Source organism: Myodes glareolus, chromosome 9, assembly GCF_982192425.1.
Source record: "Myodes glareolus chromosome 9, mMyoGla1.1, whole genome shotgun sequence".
Lineage (NCBI taxonomy): Eukaryota > Metazoa > Chordata > Mammalia > Rodentia > Cricetidae > Myodes > Myodes glareolus.
Window position 1 is genome coordinate 5,112,801 of NC_142034.1, and position 16,515 is coordinate 5,129,315.

The 16,515-nt window shown below is 55.4% G+C and overlaps 1 protein-coding gene across 5 annotated transcripts in view; it reads right to left on the minus strand.

Annotated features, from left to right (window-relative positions):
• Septin9 (septin 9) overlaps positions 1-16,515 on the minus strand; it is a 161,024-nt gene that overhangs the window by 25,328 nt on the left and 119,181 nt on the right. Inside the window, exon 1 of one of the 5 annotated variants that reach the window (XM_087909728.1) lies at positions 6,064-6,222. The exons of the other annotated variants lie outside the window; for them this stretch is intronic. The gene's annotated coding sequence lies outside the window, so the exon portion shown is untranslated. Of the gene's footprint in view, positions 1-6,063; positions 6,223-16,515 lie in introns of those variants that run through there. 5 annotated transcript variants of the gene reach the window in all.

Consider the following 16,515-nt stretch of genomic DNA (forward strand, 5'->3'; position numbering starts at 1 on the left):
CTGGGAGCAGCCTGGCTGTTCCCGGGCGAGCAGGAAGCAGGCAAGGTCGGGGTGGGGGTGGCACTTGGGACACCAGCTTTCAAAGTAGCTGTTGGTTGTGGGGGCACCCCCGACCTTTCCATGATCCGGGGACCCACACTCTCAAAGTTCTCCTACGCTGCCAAACCCCGAGCATCCCCTTCCTGCCGCCCCACACCAGAGCTATCTTGGCTCCAGCACAGTTGAAATCTTAGGGCCCCAGGCGCTACCTCCACGTCACGCCCTGGGACTTATAGCCCAATAGGGGCAGAAACTTCTGGAAGACCTATCTTGTGTGCTTGGTGCTCGGCAGCAGCTGCAGCCCAGGGCACTTAGACCTCTACTCTCCATATTCTATGTGAATAGACTGGACTAGCTCCATTCACTCCCGGGAAAGCTACACGGAGCTGTCGCCCAAGTCAACCACACGAAGTCAGCAAGAGAAACAGAACCCGGCAGCACAGTTTCGAAATGTCTACGTCATGATGTCACGTACATCCTTACGGGAGAGCACCGAGACCAGGTATCACCACGCAGCCTAGGCCAGCCTCAAACTCACGTTCTTCCTGCCTCTGCCTCCAGACTGCTAGGGTGAGGGGTGCGAACCACTCCAGTGTTAAAGCTTGCAGTGAGTTAGTCTCGAAGCCAGCATGGTGCCAGAAGCTCACAAGACACTGGCTGGGTCCTTCAGGGACCTGTTGCATGTCCCACAGCAGAGGCAGCCCCAGTACCTTGACCCTGGTCTCCTGACCCACAATGGGTCTCTCAACCACCCTGCAATGGGTTGGAAGCTTTTGCCCTTCCCCCACTCTCTCTCCTCTTCACCTTTCTAAACAAACCTTCATTGGAGCCAAACCAGGCTCCCACGTCTTGACTTTAGGTCTTCCATCTTGAGCTAACCCTACTTTATTAAGGTTTCAGGCTTTACCCAGGATGCTCCACTCTCTGGGAGCTGAGCCACCCTGTTTTCTGCCTTCTAGGGTTCTCAGCATCTTTGGGGTACTAAAGTGTAAGAGTCAAGGTGGGCACCCAATAAACTTGGAGAATGTCACAGCTCTGCCACTGTCCAGAAGGACCTGGTACGGAAGTGGCTGAACTGATAGCTAAGGGTCCAACTCGCAGAGACAACATCCTCCTCCCTCCCGACACACGTTCTGCACTGGGCATGCTCCAGAAGTCACTAGCAAGAGGAAGCCACAACTCTCCTAGATGTCACTGGGTCCACTGAGTCCCCGGGAGCCAGGCCAACCTTCCCACATGGAGGCAGAGACACAGAATCAGTCCCTCAGGTTGTTGGGGATTTTGACTCTGCACAGGGCAGCTCAATGGGAGAATCTCATCCACAGCCTAACCAAGTATGCATAATAAGCTTGGCTTATCCTTTGATAAGGAGGAGGCTCAGGTCTGGGGAGTCAGTTCACTGGGCCAAGGGCTTCCCGCACAAGCATGAGGATTGGAGTTGGATCCCTCAGAACGCACAATGAAAGACGGGTGTGTGGTGAGCCCTGGTAATCCCAGTAATCCCAGAACTGGGAGGGAGGCAGGTGGGTTCTTGTTCCTAGACAGCCAGCCCGGCTGAGTGGGTAAGCTCCAGGTAAAAGGGATGAGGTCCTATGCCAAAATACAAAAATACAGAGAGATAGCCCCCAAGCACGCATACGTGCACACATGTACACACACCAAGCAGAAAAGCCAGGCATCCCTACAGAGACTTCAATCACCAAGCCACTAAGCTTGCAGTTATGGGAGAAAGGCAGGAAGGAAAACCCCACAAGGTCCCTGAGCTAACCTTGGTGGAACCATAGAACATTTGGATCGAAGCAGAAAATCTGAGGTCACACAAGGCTGGCCATTCATTCACTCAAACATTAACCAAGTGAGCACCTAGGTCATCCAGAATGGGTACACAGAAATCGATAAACCTTAGTGGCCACTGAGAAGGGCAGGCAGGACACTAATATCACCACCAGACAGAAGGGCCAGCTACAGCGACATTCAGAGCCAGACCAGGCCAGGAGACCTGTGTGGCACTCTAGCTGGACGAGAGGCAGGGCCTATCTTATCTCCTCCTCCAGTGGTGACAGGCACCTGGAACAAGGCCTGGGAGATAAGAGATCCTGATAAGGACAGAGTTCTGAGAGCGTTCCACTGTGAAAACACTACTGTCCCCACGACCTCTGGTGACCAAGGCATGCTCAGGGCCTAGCACCCACACGCAGGAAACGCTGCATGGTGGCACACCCCTGTCATTCCAGCACGTGGGAGGCTAAGGCAAGAGGCCAGCCTAGGTCACAGAATCACTAAAAAGGAGACGGAGTTACAGCTCAGCTAGTGGGGTCCTCACTTAGCATGGGGTGCTTACTTAGCATGGACAAAGCGTTGGGCTCAGTCCCCAGGAGGATCAGAAGTACAGACCATCCTTGGCAGAGAGGGCAGCTTAGTGGAGTCCCTGCCTTCAAAAAACTCACAGAACAGGGCAAGATGTCAGTCCCAGGATGGGGACCTGCACTTGACTGAGTGTCACTTAGGAAGACTGAGTGTCAGTGACTTGGTATTGGTCCTCAAGTGGCCAGCACCTCAGGGTGCCCCCCCCAGCTCTTGGCTTCAGAAAGATGCTAAACAATTAGGAGGGGGCAGAGTCCAGGGCAAGATCCACCCACTGTACACATATTAGAACGTCTATAGATGGTACTTAAGCCAGCTGCCTTAGTCCCACAGCCAGTCAATAGCCTTGTATCTTAAAGAAAAATTTTAGTGTGCATGCACGTGCGCACATGTGTGTATGTGTGATGGCACAGTGCATGTGTAAAGGTCAGAGGTGACAGTTCTCTCCTTCCACCCTGTGGAGTCCAGGGACAGAACTCACACTGTAAAGGCTGACAGCAAGCATTTTGTTTTGTTTTGTTTTTCGAGACGGGGCTTTTCTGTGTAGGCCTGGTTGTCTTGGAACTCACTCTGTAGTTCAGGCTGGCCTCGAACTCGTAGACCTGCCTCTCCTTGCCTCCTGAGGGCTGGGATTAAAGGAGGCGCACCAACACGACCCAGCACGACCCAGCGCGACAGCAAGTATCTTTGCGATCTCACCGGCCCCACAGCTTTGTGTCTTTTGAGACCCTTCCTAAAGGAAGCCAAGGCCCCAACCGCGGGAAGAAGTGAGCTGGGTACAATAGGAGGGTGAGCTCATCTTGCAGGGGTGGGCAGTGGCACCAGATGAGTGTGGACAGCAGCTCAGGGAGGCTGCAAGATGAGATCAGGCTCCGTGGTTTTAGTACAAAGCCCTCTTGACCAGGCAGGCTCCCAGCCTGGGATGGTGTGTTCCTCTGGGTGCATAGCAAAGAGCAGACTGAGAGGCCTGTGAACCAACAGCACCCTCAGGCACCAAGGCAGGCTCAGTGTGCAGTTAAGTAGGTGGGGTGGGGATTCCTGGCAGCCACAGAAACCCTGCAGGCGGAGGTCTGCGGGGCAGAGTATGGAAGCGCCCACCTCCCCAGATGCAGGTAGGAGTCCCAGCCCCACTCCACTCACAAAAACGTAGAGCACAGCAGCCCTCCTGAGAAGTCGTCCTTGGGAAGGAGGCCAAGGCTCAGGAGTTCCTGAGGGCAGGTCTCTACCTGCCGGAGGAACAGAGCAGGCGCTCAATAAACAAATCCACGCTTGATGCTGGGAGCGAGGTCTGAAGAGGTGCCGGCTACAGGGGGAGTCGGCTGGAAACACCTCTAAAGACCAAACTGGAGGAAGCTGGACGCTCTTAGTGGAGGACCTGGCAATACTGGCCTCGTCTATGATGAAGGGGATGGTGAAGGTGGTGAGGGGGATGGTAAAGATGGTGGGGGGGGGATGGTAAAGATGGTGGGAGGATGGTAAGGAGGCAGGAGGCCCACCTAGCCTCTGCCCCAACAGCCACTGGGTTTTTTTTTTGCCTATTTGCATTAAAATAAAGCTGTTCTTCCCCCCGCCCCCCCCCCCCCACACACAGGGTCAGGGAGTGAGAGAGGAAGCCTAGAAACTTCCGGGGTGGTGTGGGAAAGCAGATAGAGACTGTGCTGTGTGGGGAACGGGAGAGCGGAAATGGAGCCTCGATGCCGGCTTCCTAGAGACCTTTGACACAGGCAGGGAATCTGTGCCGCCCCCAGGCCGCGGGGCCCTCTCTGTACAAGGGGGCCTCGGCCCCAGCAGAGCCACCCTATCTGACAAGAGCATTGACATAACAGGAAGTTGGGGAGGATATTGTGGCAGGGAAGGGAGGGGGTGGGGCGCACAGGCAACAGCACTGGGGTTGCCCAATGAGTAGCGGGCTCCTGCGGCAAGGTCCCAGAGCTAGGGATAGTGGGTCTGGGGCTCAGAAGACTCCATAGGCCCAAGAAGGTTCCTCCTGGACCTGGCATGATGGGACTTGTCTCACACTTGCTACATGTGGCCCTGGGAATCTGGCCTCCTCCTCACCGGAGCTGGCTTCCACCTAGGGTAGTCACCCCCCCTACACAGTAGGTTCTTCTTCGTACCAGCTCAGCTGTCACGGTGATGGCCCACAGGGGCTACCCGGTAGACACAGGAACACACTTCAGTAGATGGCACAAAACCTGGGGTGAACCATATGGAAATGACCAGTGGTCTGAAGGGGCGTGCCAGGTCAGTCACAACTCAGGACCCCAATTCCGTTCCTACCCAGGCATGGTGCTAAACACCAATAAATCCTGGCATTCAGGAGGCTGAGGCAGTAGGATTGCTATGAGTTCAAAGCTTCCTTCTGTAGCTACCACACACCACAAAAGAGACCCAAGAAGAGAAGGATGAGCTACCTTTCCAAGCAGGCCTCGAGTTGAGGCTGGCTGCCTAGCCAGAGGTTTAATAAGCACATTCTCCCTATTTGCTGGAAAGGAGCCCCTGGCTGCCAAGGGAAGCTGAGCAAGGCAAGTGATAGACATTGTGTATAAATGCCCCAAGAGCCCCATGAAGCTAGAAGCCAAGTGTGAACGAAGGAGGCCCCACATCATTACAGGGAGCACTACTGTCCTCTGGATTTTCCACATGCGATCAGAACCAAATTCCATCTCTGCCCAACACAGAATGGTCAGAACCCGCTCCTGGGCTTTTTCCTGGCGGTCCATTTTTCTCAAAGAAAGAAATCTCACACTTCTCTCAGGAAGCAGACATACTGCTCCCCAGGCCTCTGACCAAGAGCCGGCAGCGTTTCCTAAAAACTGGGGTGGGGGTGGGGGTGCACACAGTCGGTTGAAAGCTTAGGCGGTCTTCAGGCATTTGCTGCTGTCCCTCTGTGTTTGGGTGCCAGCGACCACTCTGCGCTGGCTGGGGTCCCTCACATGGTCTCAGCTGCAAAGCCTGCTGGAGGACACTGCCTGCCCTGGCTCTGACACACAGCACAGGTTCCAACACATGGCTCCAGAACGCAGACACCCCCATTGCACATTCTCTAGCAAAATAGATGCATACCAAACCCCCACCCCACCCAGCAACACCCTCCTGGGCTCAGCACATCTCAAGAACCCCAAGCCAACGGGCGGTACACATATTTGATGGTGGGGTCCCCATCACGGTTCACCCCTGCGGTCTGATTTGCCACCTTTCTAAGAGCCGGCAGTAACTAATTTCCAGCCAGCGCTGGAAGCCGCCCACTATTAGAAGCTGATAACTCTGGGTAGAGAGATTTTTGCAAGAAGCATCCAGTTCACCTCTGCTCCTGCCCTGGCTGGAAATCAGAAGCCCCTTTTGGGGGCAACGTGCTTCAAGACACTCCCATCTCTCGACGGAGTTGGCCAAACGTTTACAAAAAGATAGCTGTGACCACACAAAGTCCCTTTTTCTTCTATTCTGCGATCGAAATCTGGTTCCCGCGTGGAGACCCGGCATCCCGCCACCCATTCTCCCAGGAACCCAGGGCTGAGCTGCCAGCCAGAGCCCCAAGGCCCCAGGGCTACCTGGATCCCAGTCCCCCTGCACCCATCGGGGCCGGCCAGGCGGGCCCCACCACCTGGAGGCCCCCGGAGCAGGCTGTGAGAGGGTGAAGAACAAAGAGCGAGGACTCACCCCAGCAGCTGAAAGTCGGGCTGCCTGGACGCTGGAGCGCTGCGGCCCGCCCACCGGGTCACATGGCTCAGAGCCGAGCAGAGGATCAAAGGGGCTTTGTGGCCTCGGAACAAGGAGCCTCCCAGAGTGTGGGGCAGAGAGGTAGGAGGGCTCAGGACGGCCTGCAGAGGGAGGCTTGCTGGGGAACTGCTCCGAGGGGCAGGGCGAGGGGACGAGGAGGCGGAGAGAGGCGCACCGGCTGCAGGCGGCAGCGGCAGGGTGAGCCTAAGGCCTCCGCGCTCAACACACCAAGGGGCAGTCTGGGCCACTAAGAGGAAAATGACAGGGTACACAGGATGGACCTTGGAGCCATGCGGCCCTAGCCTTTAACCTGTGTTTGCCCAAATCTGTGCCAACCCAGAACCATGCGACCTCTTCCCGACCAGGATGTCTTTCCATTGACCCTGGGCATGGTACCCGGCCTGGCTCCACCCCACACCCGGTCAGATAACAGGCACGCACCTTGGTTTTCAGTCAGTCTTCCGTGTTTTGGTAGGGCTCGCCTCCTTCTCCAAAGCCCTGACCCCCAGAGGTTTCTGGGCAACTGAGACAGCACAGGCTCCCTGTTTAAGAGGGCTCTGCTGGCTGCAGCCAAAGGAGGGGGAAGCAGGAGAAAAAGGCAAGACCCCGGGGGCTGGGGCTGGGCTTGGGCTGGGCTGGGGCTGGCTCACCCTGACTCTCTGCTCTGGAGCCTCAGGGACTCCGAATGTATTCTGACGCCTGCTTCTTCCCACTGCTCCTGATCCTCCTTGGGGGCTGGGCAGTGAGTCAGTACTCTGCCCCTCCCACTCCTTACAGACCCCTGTGATGTTCTGGGACCCTGAGAGTGATGAGCCAGGGGGTCCAAAGATAGGAGCTGACACTTCTGGGGCTGGGGCTGGGGCTGTGCCTGGAGGATGGGATCTGCCAGACCCCATAACCTCTGACCTGGAATGAGTCACTCCCAGGCTAAGGCATGGCCATGGTGGCCCTAGGCCAGCTCCCACACTGGGAGTGCTGGGGTGGGATTGGAGGTTTGCTCAGAGCAGGGAGCAATTAGTTCAAGTGGAGAGGAGCCTTTGGTAACTCTGGAGGGGCCTCAGGGCCAGTGACAGATTTCCCCATGTGATTTCAGTGCCCCAGTGTGCAGGAACAACTGCCCCAAAGGCTCCCCGAGATAGGCACACAATCATATTCCGCCCCCAGTCCAGTTCTGCTCTCCAGTGGAACACAGGAATCCCCAGGCCTCCGGTCCATCGTGCAGATCTTGGGCATCTGTCTTCCCTGTCTGGAGCTGATACACCAACTCCAGTCACAGCTAGAACAGCAGGTCCCTTCAAACCAGGAGGAGCTTCTCTCTAACTTCCTCCCACCCTCCTGTCACCAAGGCCTGGCAGTCCACAGAGAAAAAGATGGCGGGGAGGGGGGACGGACTCCTATTAACCCACGTCAAAGTTGAGCACCCACTGCCCTGCTGACTCTCCCTCCTGGGGGCACAAAGCTTCCTCCCTCCGGAACCTCATACAACCCCCACCCCAGCTCTCTAAGGCCCCCTGTGGCAGCTCTGGAGAGCCCCTGCTCTTCAGATTCCAGGCCTGGGAAGTGAGCGGCACAGGGCGCCTCCTACCGCTCTGACTCATCTAGCGCCATTAAATGGGGGTCTCCAGATCATGAAGGGGGCCCCAGGCCATAAAGGGTCGCTTTCCTAAACGTCCATCCACAAGTTGAGAGGTTCTCAGCTCTCCCTGACCGTGATCCAAGTACCATCCGGTCCTCTGGCACGAGGCCCAAGATGCAAGTTACAGAAGGAGCCTTACACTTCCAGCTACCACAGGGGGAAACTGTGAGGAATCACGTGGCCTGTTTTAATTGATCTCACAGAGCCAAAATATTATCAGTTCAAGATGTCATCAACATGAAAATGGCAGCGATATTTCACACACTTCTTCCTTTCCGTGCTAAGATCCTGGAATCCAGAATGCATCTGACTGACTCCTCTGGTAGACTCTCAGCGGCAATCAGGCCTGTGTCAGGGGCATGACAGCCCTGTGTGCTTGACAGGTGGGCATGACGGCACCCTGCCACTCTTCTCACTGTAGGGTCACTGATTCACGAGTCTACTTGGAGTCCCTGGTCACTTCTAGAACCTGATCTACAAGCCACATTTGGGGTGAGGGGACACAGCCCACAGAAACACACATTGAGGGACTGGAGGGACGGCTCAGTGGTTAAGAGTGCATATTGTGAGCCTGGCAGTGGTGATGCACACCTTTAATCCTAGCACTCGGGAGGCAGAGGCAGGCAGATTTCAATGGGTTTGAGGCCAGCTTGGTCTACAGAGCGAGTTCCAGGACAGCCAGGGCTACACAGAGAAACCCTAACGCAGAAAACCAGAGGGGGGAACAAAGCACACTTTGGTTCAGAAGGAGGACCTGAGTTTGGTTCCCAGCACCCATGTCAAGCAGTTCACAACTGCCTAAAACTTCAGCTCCAAGGGGATCTGACTTCTCTGATTTCTCTAGGCATCTATACTCATGTGGATGTACCCACTAACACACATCTGCACTCATGTGCATGTACCCACTTACACACATCTGCACTCATGTGCATCTATCTACCCACCTGCCCACATCTGCACTCATGTGCATGCACCCACTTGCCCACATCTGCACTCATGTGCATGTACCCACTTACACACATCTGCACTCATGTGCATGTACCCACTTACACACATCTGCACTCATGTGCATGGGCTATGCGAGACAGTCTCAAACACAGATCCCAGAGCAGTGTCCCCAAGTTCACTGTCAGGAAGGAGAGTTTCTCTCAAGGAGTCAACTCAATGAATGCCTGGCCACATACCCTGCAGACTGTGCCAAAGACACCATCAGCTCTCTACTGGATGTCCCTCACATTCATCCTAATTTGAAGGGACATGAGACCATTAGCCCAAGTCACAGGGGCGGGGACAGCTGCTGGCCTGACGTGTTCCCATGTGGAGCTCAAAACTTTTTTTGAGTAGACGCCCCTAAAACTTGGATCTGATGAAGACTTGGGGGTGAGGAAGCTACCTGGGGTCATGTACAACTGAATTCAGAAAGCAAGAGGGCACTCGGGCCAAGACCCCTAGAAAAGAGCGAGAGAGGAAGGGGCGACGGGCCCAGGCTACTTCAACCCCTGGCCTTCCGGTCTCCATCCACACATTGGCTTCCGCCCCATGCGTATCCTTCCAACAGCCAACCCATCAAGCTGTGTTTATTTATTCTAAAGTCACATAGGAGCATACTTTAAAAAGAATTCGGAAAGAGAGAGAAAGCAGACTAGTGGCGGCCAAGGGTGAGGGGTTGACATGGGGCTGGCTCCTTAAGATGTGGGGTTTCCAGTGCGGTGATGAAAAGATGCTGGCACCAGAACGGTGCTGGCTGCGGCACTCAGGCCCCTTCTGCTATGGGCAGGGGTGGGGTGGGGGGAATATGAGCAGGGGTGGAGTGCAAGGAATATGGGCAGGGGTGGGGTGGAGGAGACCTGTTTACATTCCCTGTGCACTGCCAGCCTGGGAGAGCCTCAAACCCCAGGTCCTCCTGCCTCAGCCTACCTGGTGCCATGGTGACAGGTGTATATCACCCCGCCTAGCTAGAAATATATGCTAAAATATATATAAAATATATGTTTAAAGAAAGAAAAGAAAGAATTCAATGTGGGGCTGAAAATACAGCTGAGTCGGCAGGATGCTTGCCTGGCATACACAGAGCCATAGGTCCAATTTCCCAGTGCCATGTAACCCAGCTGTGGTGGCAAATAGAGTTCAAGGTCATCCTTGGAGGGAAGCCTGGGCAACACGTGAGACTATATCTTTAAAAATATTTTTAGAGACTTAAATACATCATTTTTTCCCTCTTTTTGGCTCAATGCATTTTAACATTTTATGCCTTAAAGCTACAACGTCTTGAGACACACGAGAATGACCGGTTTCCTGTCCTGACCGGCCTGAAGGGTGCTGTGACTTCACCTGACAAGGTGACTTTTAGATCTGAATCCAGACAGTGGCACAGAGTGACCCTGTCCTGACCAGAAAGAGAGGAGGTTTGATCACAAGGTGTGAGGTGACCAAGAAGTGACAGAGGCAGAGATCTGAACAATGTGGTCACAAGCCAAGGCATGCCAACAGCCATAGAAGCAAGAAGAGCCAGGGCCAGATCTCTGGAGCCTTCTGCAGGAGCCCACACTTTGGCATCAGTCCTGTGGGCCGGTTTAACACAGTAAATGTCTGGTGCTGTAAACTACGCGATTTCTGTACTCACGTCAGCAGCCATAGAAACTAGTGAGACCCTCTAGCCCCTTTGATCCACAGAACTTAAAGGTTAGCCCACAGGGGAGGTACACACTCAAGCAGTTCAGCGGGATGCCATCCTTCAAGCTCCTGAGTGGACTCCTGGGATATTCCCAAGCCTGGTCCACAGCCAACAGGCCTTACACGAAAGCAGAGGAAGCCCCTATCTTTTGCCAGGCGCTTGGCTGAAAAAGTGCCCCCACCGAGTCCTTGTCCATGCTCTCCCTGTTAGAGCAGCACCCACAGTCCTTCTTGGTGACAGCAGGGACTTCCACCTCCTCTGAAAAAACTGATGTGAAGACGAGGTCAATACAGACCCATTTCAGAGGCTGACACCTGCCAGGAAGCACAGGACAATCACACTTCGCTCTACATGCAGAATCAAGCCAGTAGGAAAGAGGGATGAACGCACGCGTGTGAGCGCAGTGCACGTGTGGACACACACTCCCCGTTCTCTCCTGGTAAGCACCTGGCTTACACAGAGCTCACCCTCCTGCCAACTTGCCTTCCGTCCACCCAGGCAACAGTTCGCGAGCACGGCAGATGCTTCCAAGCAAATGCCCAGAAAAAGATCCCTCTCGCCCCTCTGAGGCTCTGGTGCGGGAGGCCGGGGCAAGGCTGGCACTTGCAAGTGGGCTGTGTGGCACATATGGGTGCCCCAGAGGTCCGTTGTGTGCCTCCTATACCACCAAAAGCTGCAAGGAACACCCTGCCAAAAGGCCTTGAGGGAAGGCCAGAAGCAGACATAGCGGTGCTAGGGAGGAAGAGGCCCCTAGGATGAGTCTCGCCAATGCAAACAGTGGGTCCTGAAGTGTTCTGGTGCCACTTGAGGTTCCCGCCTGGGCCAGGGTGAAGCTATGCTGCCCCAGTCTCCAGAGCTGAGTGGCCCGCTCTGCTCTTCCAATTGTTGATTCCCAACAGCCCACTCATGTCCTCTCTTCCTAGCGCCTACTCACTCTTGGCCCTGGCCATCTGGCCTCTGCCAACCACACATCTCCAGGGCTCTGGAGGATTCCTCATGGCTCATCTCGGTCCACGCCCACAGATCCTGAGGACAGCCCTTGAAGGACCCTTCCTGGGACCTATTTCCCTCTCACTTTTCAACGTGGCTTCCTGGGGTGACCTCCCCTCTGCCTCCTTCACGTGTCTGGTTCCAAGCCCTTCCTAGCTTGAACCCATCTCTCCACACCCCTCCCCCCTCCACAGGTCCCGTTCTTTCTCCCGCCTGAGATACCAGCTTTGGCTGCCCGTGCCCTGCTTTCTCCCACCTCAGTCCCAAGACTCTGCCCCTCCCCTCAGGTCCCAGGGCCCTGTCCCGCCAGCCCTAATGCTTAGCTTTTCCAGTGCTACAGCTGCCCTTTCCTGCCACACCACTACAGTTGGTGGCAATGCCCATTCCTCAATCCCTCTACAAAAAGTGTTGTCTACTTCCTGTCCTCCTCCTTTTCCCACACAACTTCTACAGCAGAACTCTTCCTTGGAGCTGAGCACCCCTGTACCCCGGTCCATTCAACCTCAGCCTGCGCCGTTTTCTAAGGACACACACTGCACTACTCCTCAGCTGGGCTCCGTGGTTTCCCAGACACCACCTCCTCCAGGATGCCCTCCCTCCAGCACAGGTGACATTCCTCACCCCCAACCTGGGTCCCTCCACAGCCTGGAGGCCTTGCTGCCGACTCTACAGGTCCTGTCCCCCTCCTGGTCTCCTTAGCAACCACAGGGGCAGGATAGGCCCATTTCCGCCTTTCTAAGAAGCCCTACCCTTCCCCCCCCCCATCAGAGAGCAGCACCCAGCTGCATGCAGGCCTTGCTGATGCACACCTGCGATCCCAGCATGCAACAAGCCGAGGCAGGCGGACTGAGTTCTGGAACCAGTCTGTGCTACACTGCAGGATGTCTCAAATACGTAGGGGCTGGATCAGTCGTGTCTTCTGTCATTCCGAGCTATCTTTGTTTTTGAGATGGGGTTTCTCTGCGTAGCCCTGGAATTCAGGCTGTCCTGGAACTCACTCTGTAAACCAGGCTGGCCTCAAACTCATGGAGGTCTGCCCACCTCTGCCTCCCGAGGGTTGGGATTAAAGGGGTGTGCCACCACCGCCTGGCAACTCTATGCTATCTCAGCCTGAAGCATGACCCTGGTGTCAATGTAATCAGTTCCAGCCTCTGCCATTCCCTCCCTCAGGCCCTTCACCTCACCCCAACCAAATGCAGCCAAAAAACCACCAGACCCTCTGATTTCCAAGGCAACAAGTCCCAAAGCACCCAGGTGTTCAGCCCTGTGGGCTCCTGGGCGCCAAGAGAAGATTGGCTGGCTGGGTACTCCAGGCTGCTACCAGGGCAGTTCCTAGTCTTCCCATCCTGCAGTCAGGACTGAACACACACACACACACACACACACACACACACACACACACACACACACGAGTGCACACTTGAGGTCCTCAGATGCTGGAGTTTAGGCCAGACTCTATTTTAGTGTTTCTGATGGCACCCCAGGCCCAGGGGATGGGGAGGCAGCAGAAAGGGCAAGCTATTTATTTGGCTTCTAAAAATGGGCTCAGTATAACCCCACTCTCATTCTGAAGAGCATAGCACTGTCCATGTAACACAGGGAGTGGGACTCCCCACCTGTGGGGGAGCAGACCCCAGTACCTGTCATCCAGCTAGTCTCTAATGTGTAGCTAGGATTGAGAACCGCTGGCTTAGGACCAAATGTGGGCACACACACTTCTAAGAGTTGTGCTGAGGTTGGCTGAGTATGCTGAGACCCGAGGCCCAGGGAGAGTGGAAAGATGGCAGGAACAGACTGGCTTAGCAGAGGATCCCAGAGCAGCAGTCTCCTGGGCTGGCCGGGAGGTGGAGGGTGTGGTTCCAGGCAGCTGGGAAAAAGGGAGTGGCTACTACCTGGCCCAAGACTGAGGCTCCCTGCTGCAAGGAAGCAATAAGCAGAAACTGCTACTGCCTGCCAGCTATGCTTGTCTGTACTTGAAACCCTGATGTCGCATGCAAAGGTCTTCTGGGCACGTTTTCTCTGCAATCCATGTTAACACCGTCAGCGCTGGGAGAATTTTATCCCCGCGCACAAAGGCTAGGGCCCTGGGTACCTCACAGACACAAGCCCTCACACGAAGGTCAAGATGGGAAGCTGAGAAGACGGCTCGGAGGGTAAGAGCACTTGCTGCAAAACCGTGAGGACCTGAGTTTGAATCCCCAGCACCGACATGAGAGGTCACACGGGCTCCAGTGCTCTGGGAGGCACGGACAGGAGGATTATGGGGCTTCCTGGCTGCTGGCCCAGCTCCAGGCTCAGTGAGAGACCGGGGAGAATGGCAGAGCATCCTCCCCTGGCCTCCACATGAACACACGGGCACACACACATGCAGGCACCGTGCACAGCTGAAAGGCAAGACTGAGTGGCACCAGCTGGTGACCTGCAGCTCCTGGCTAGGGCCTGTGGCACATAAGGACAGCCAGAGTCCCGGAATCCAGTCCCCTTCGGAAGCAGACCTCACACACAATGGACTTGAAGGGGTTTGCAAGCCACAGAGAAGCCACTCCAGGGTACCTGAGAGGAGGAGGAGGGGAAAGTAGGAGGCTGGAGACATGGGCGTGTCCAGTCCAGGACAAGATGATTACAGAGGCTGGAGAGCAGGGAGCTGCTCCATCCATACCCACTCAGCTCAGTGAAAGACTGACTTTTGGCCACAGGCAAGAGCCCAGAGAAGGGAGAAATGGACCAGAGACCCTCCTGCTACAGGCTCAGCATCCAGCCGGAGGAGCCAGCAGTATTCCACAGCACGCTTGGTCGGGGATGGAGGGGGAATAAGAGGGTCCAGGTCTGTTCACACTGCCGTCCTGGGGCCCGCACACTGCCAGGGAGAAGAACACTGCAGATGGGAAACAGGAAATCAGTGGGGGCTGTGCCCTTTGCATGACCCTGGGTATATAATCGCGAATCTGAAAGTCCACCCTGACGTATGAGAAACAGGTGGCCAGCCCACCCTCACCTCCATCTGTGAAAAGGGAACTAACAGTTTTGTTCCCGGTTTCTTTCCCTCTGGGGAGCGGGGTGGGGGGAGGACATGTTCTTCCAGTCAGAGCTGGCAGAATCTAGAAGCTTCTAGAGTCTTTCAGAGCTGCAGCCATGCCGGAGAACACCTCCAGGAGTTCCAGAACAGGATCACCTCCCTGGCTGTGTGTTTCCGGTTACCACTCAGTGACTCAGTGGTGACAGGGACGATGGTGTGTTATCTCCCTGAGCCAGGGGTCAGTCAGAAGCTGAACTAGGTCAGGGTGTCCACAGGCCTCTCCTCGCTTGAGCTTCCGGGGTTGAATCTGTTTTCTGGCCTTTTCTACCTAAACTTCCTGGTTCTTGATCCTCCCTTTTCCTTAGGCCTGGCCTTTCTCACACTGCACTCCAGGACACACTTCCCATTCCGAAGGACCCTTGGGTGGCATTAGGACCCATGTGCATCTCCGTCAGTAAACCCATGAAGCATGCTTTCGCCTCCCATCTGGCCACTGCAGCACGACCACAGGCAACTCTAATCCCAGTAGACGTGTAAGGGTTGGGCCACAGACCTGAGTCTGTCTACCTGGACTCCGGTCCCTGCTGTCTCTAAGATGAGGAGGATGTCGTCTCCTTAGTGCTGCTGTGTGGAACAGAGCCCAGGACAGATCTGTGACCGTCTCTCTGTCCCTTGGTCTCAAAGTGCCTCTCAAACCTCACCATCTTTTCTCTTGGTCACCTGGCGAGGCACCCATGGGCAGGGTGTATCCCATGAGAACTGAGCCCCCTACCTGCGGGCAGTTACAGCCCCACACACCATACAGTGAGCAGATACTGCGGGCTCCTCAGCCAGGACATGCCAGAATGAGATGGAGGCAGGATAGAAAACCAGGCCAGAAAGCCAGGAGACATTGGGAGGGGAGGGAGCCCTCCCTCCGGAGTCTGCAGTCTCCAGTTCAAAATTTCTGCTCAATTAACAACATTGCAATGACGGGTTTAGCAGGGAGACCACATTCTTTTTATAGAGAGATATTTTCGTGTAAGAATGTGAAGACAGCAATGAGACATGCTTCAGGCCTGAGCGCAAACGCCCTTTGAGTATGGCCCGACCCCGTTCCCAGAAGTGAACCCCCAAATTTCTGGGAATCTCACAGGCAAGATTAAGAACTCCATTTAGAGTAAAAACTCGCTTAACTCAGGTGTCCCTGCAGTGACCTGGTGACCTGTTGTCAGCTGGAACCCTGTTGGTAGCACCTGCAAAGCCACACTGAGATCTCACCTCAGTTCCTTCCCACAAAAGCCATATCCCTCGCTATCAGGAAGAGAGCTAGGCGGGGCCCTCTTGAGTAGCCCACAACCCCCGACTGAGGACCTGTGTTCAATTCAGTGATAAATCTTTAGAGGGAAAGAGAGAGAGGGGGAGCCTCCCTACAGACAGCCTTCACTTTGGATATGTGAGTCCCTCAGGCTCCACCAGGCTCTCTGGCTCTGCTGGTGCTGGTGCGGCAATGGCCATAAGCAGGGTGACTGGAGGACCCTCACTGGAACCATTGGGAAGCCCCTCCCCTCATCCGTCCCAGACAGAAAGGCCTCAGGTCCCACTGGAGAGACCCCAGGAAAACAAATGTGGCCTTCCTGCGTGGGGGAGGAGACAGCCTCTCCCAGCCCTGCTCACTGACTCCCCACAGAGGTCTGGCTGGGGCAGGGCAGTGCTCTGCTCCTGGCCAGGGCTACAGCTCACTTCTCCCTGTCTCTGACCTCCTGGCCAGGGCTACAGCTCACTTCTCCCTGTCTCTGGCCTTCCAGCCACTTCTGCAGCAGGCCCTGCTGGGGCTGGAGGTCTGAGATGTAGCCCAGGAGCTCTGAACTACATGAGGGAGGCATCAAAGCCAGACTGTGTGGCCTCAGGAAAGTTACTTTGCCACTCTGGGCCTATTTCCTAGAGATTGACTTCTATAATCTATGTGTGCTGGAGTCTCCTTCAGGGTGCCTCTGCCCTATACCCTACATTCGCTCCACAGCACAAACAAGGCTTCCAGAACCCGCACCCGTTCTTCCTCTAGCCTAATGACATTTGGGCTTTGAGCATCCCCCC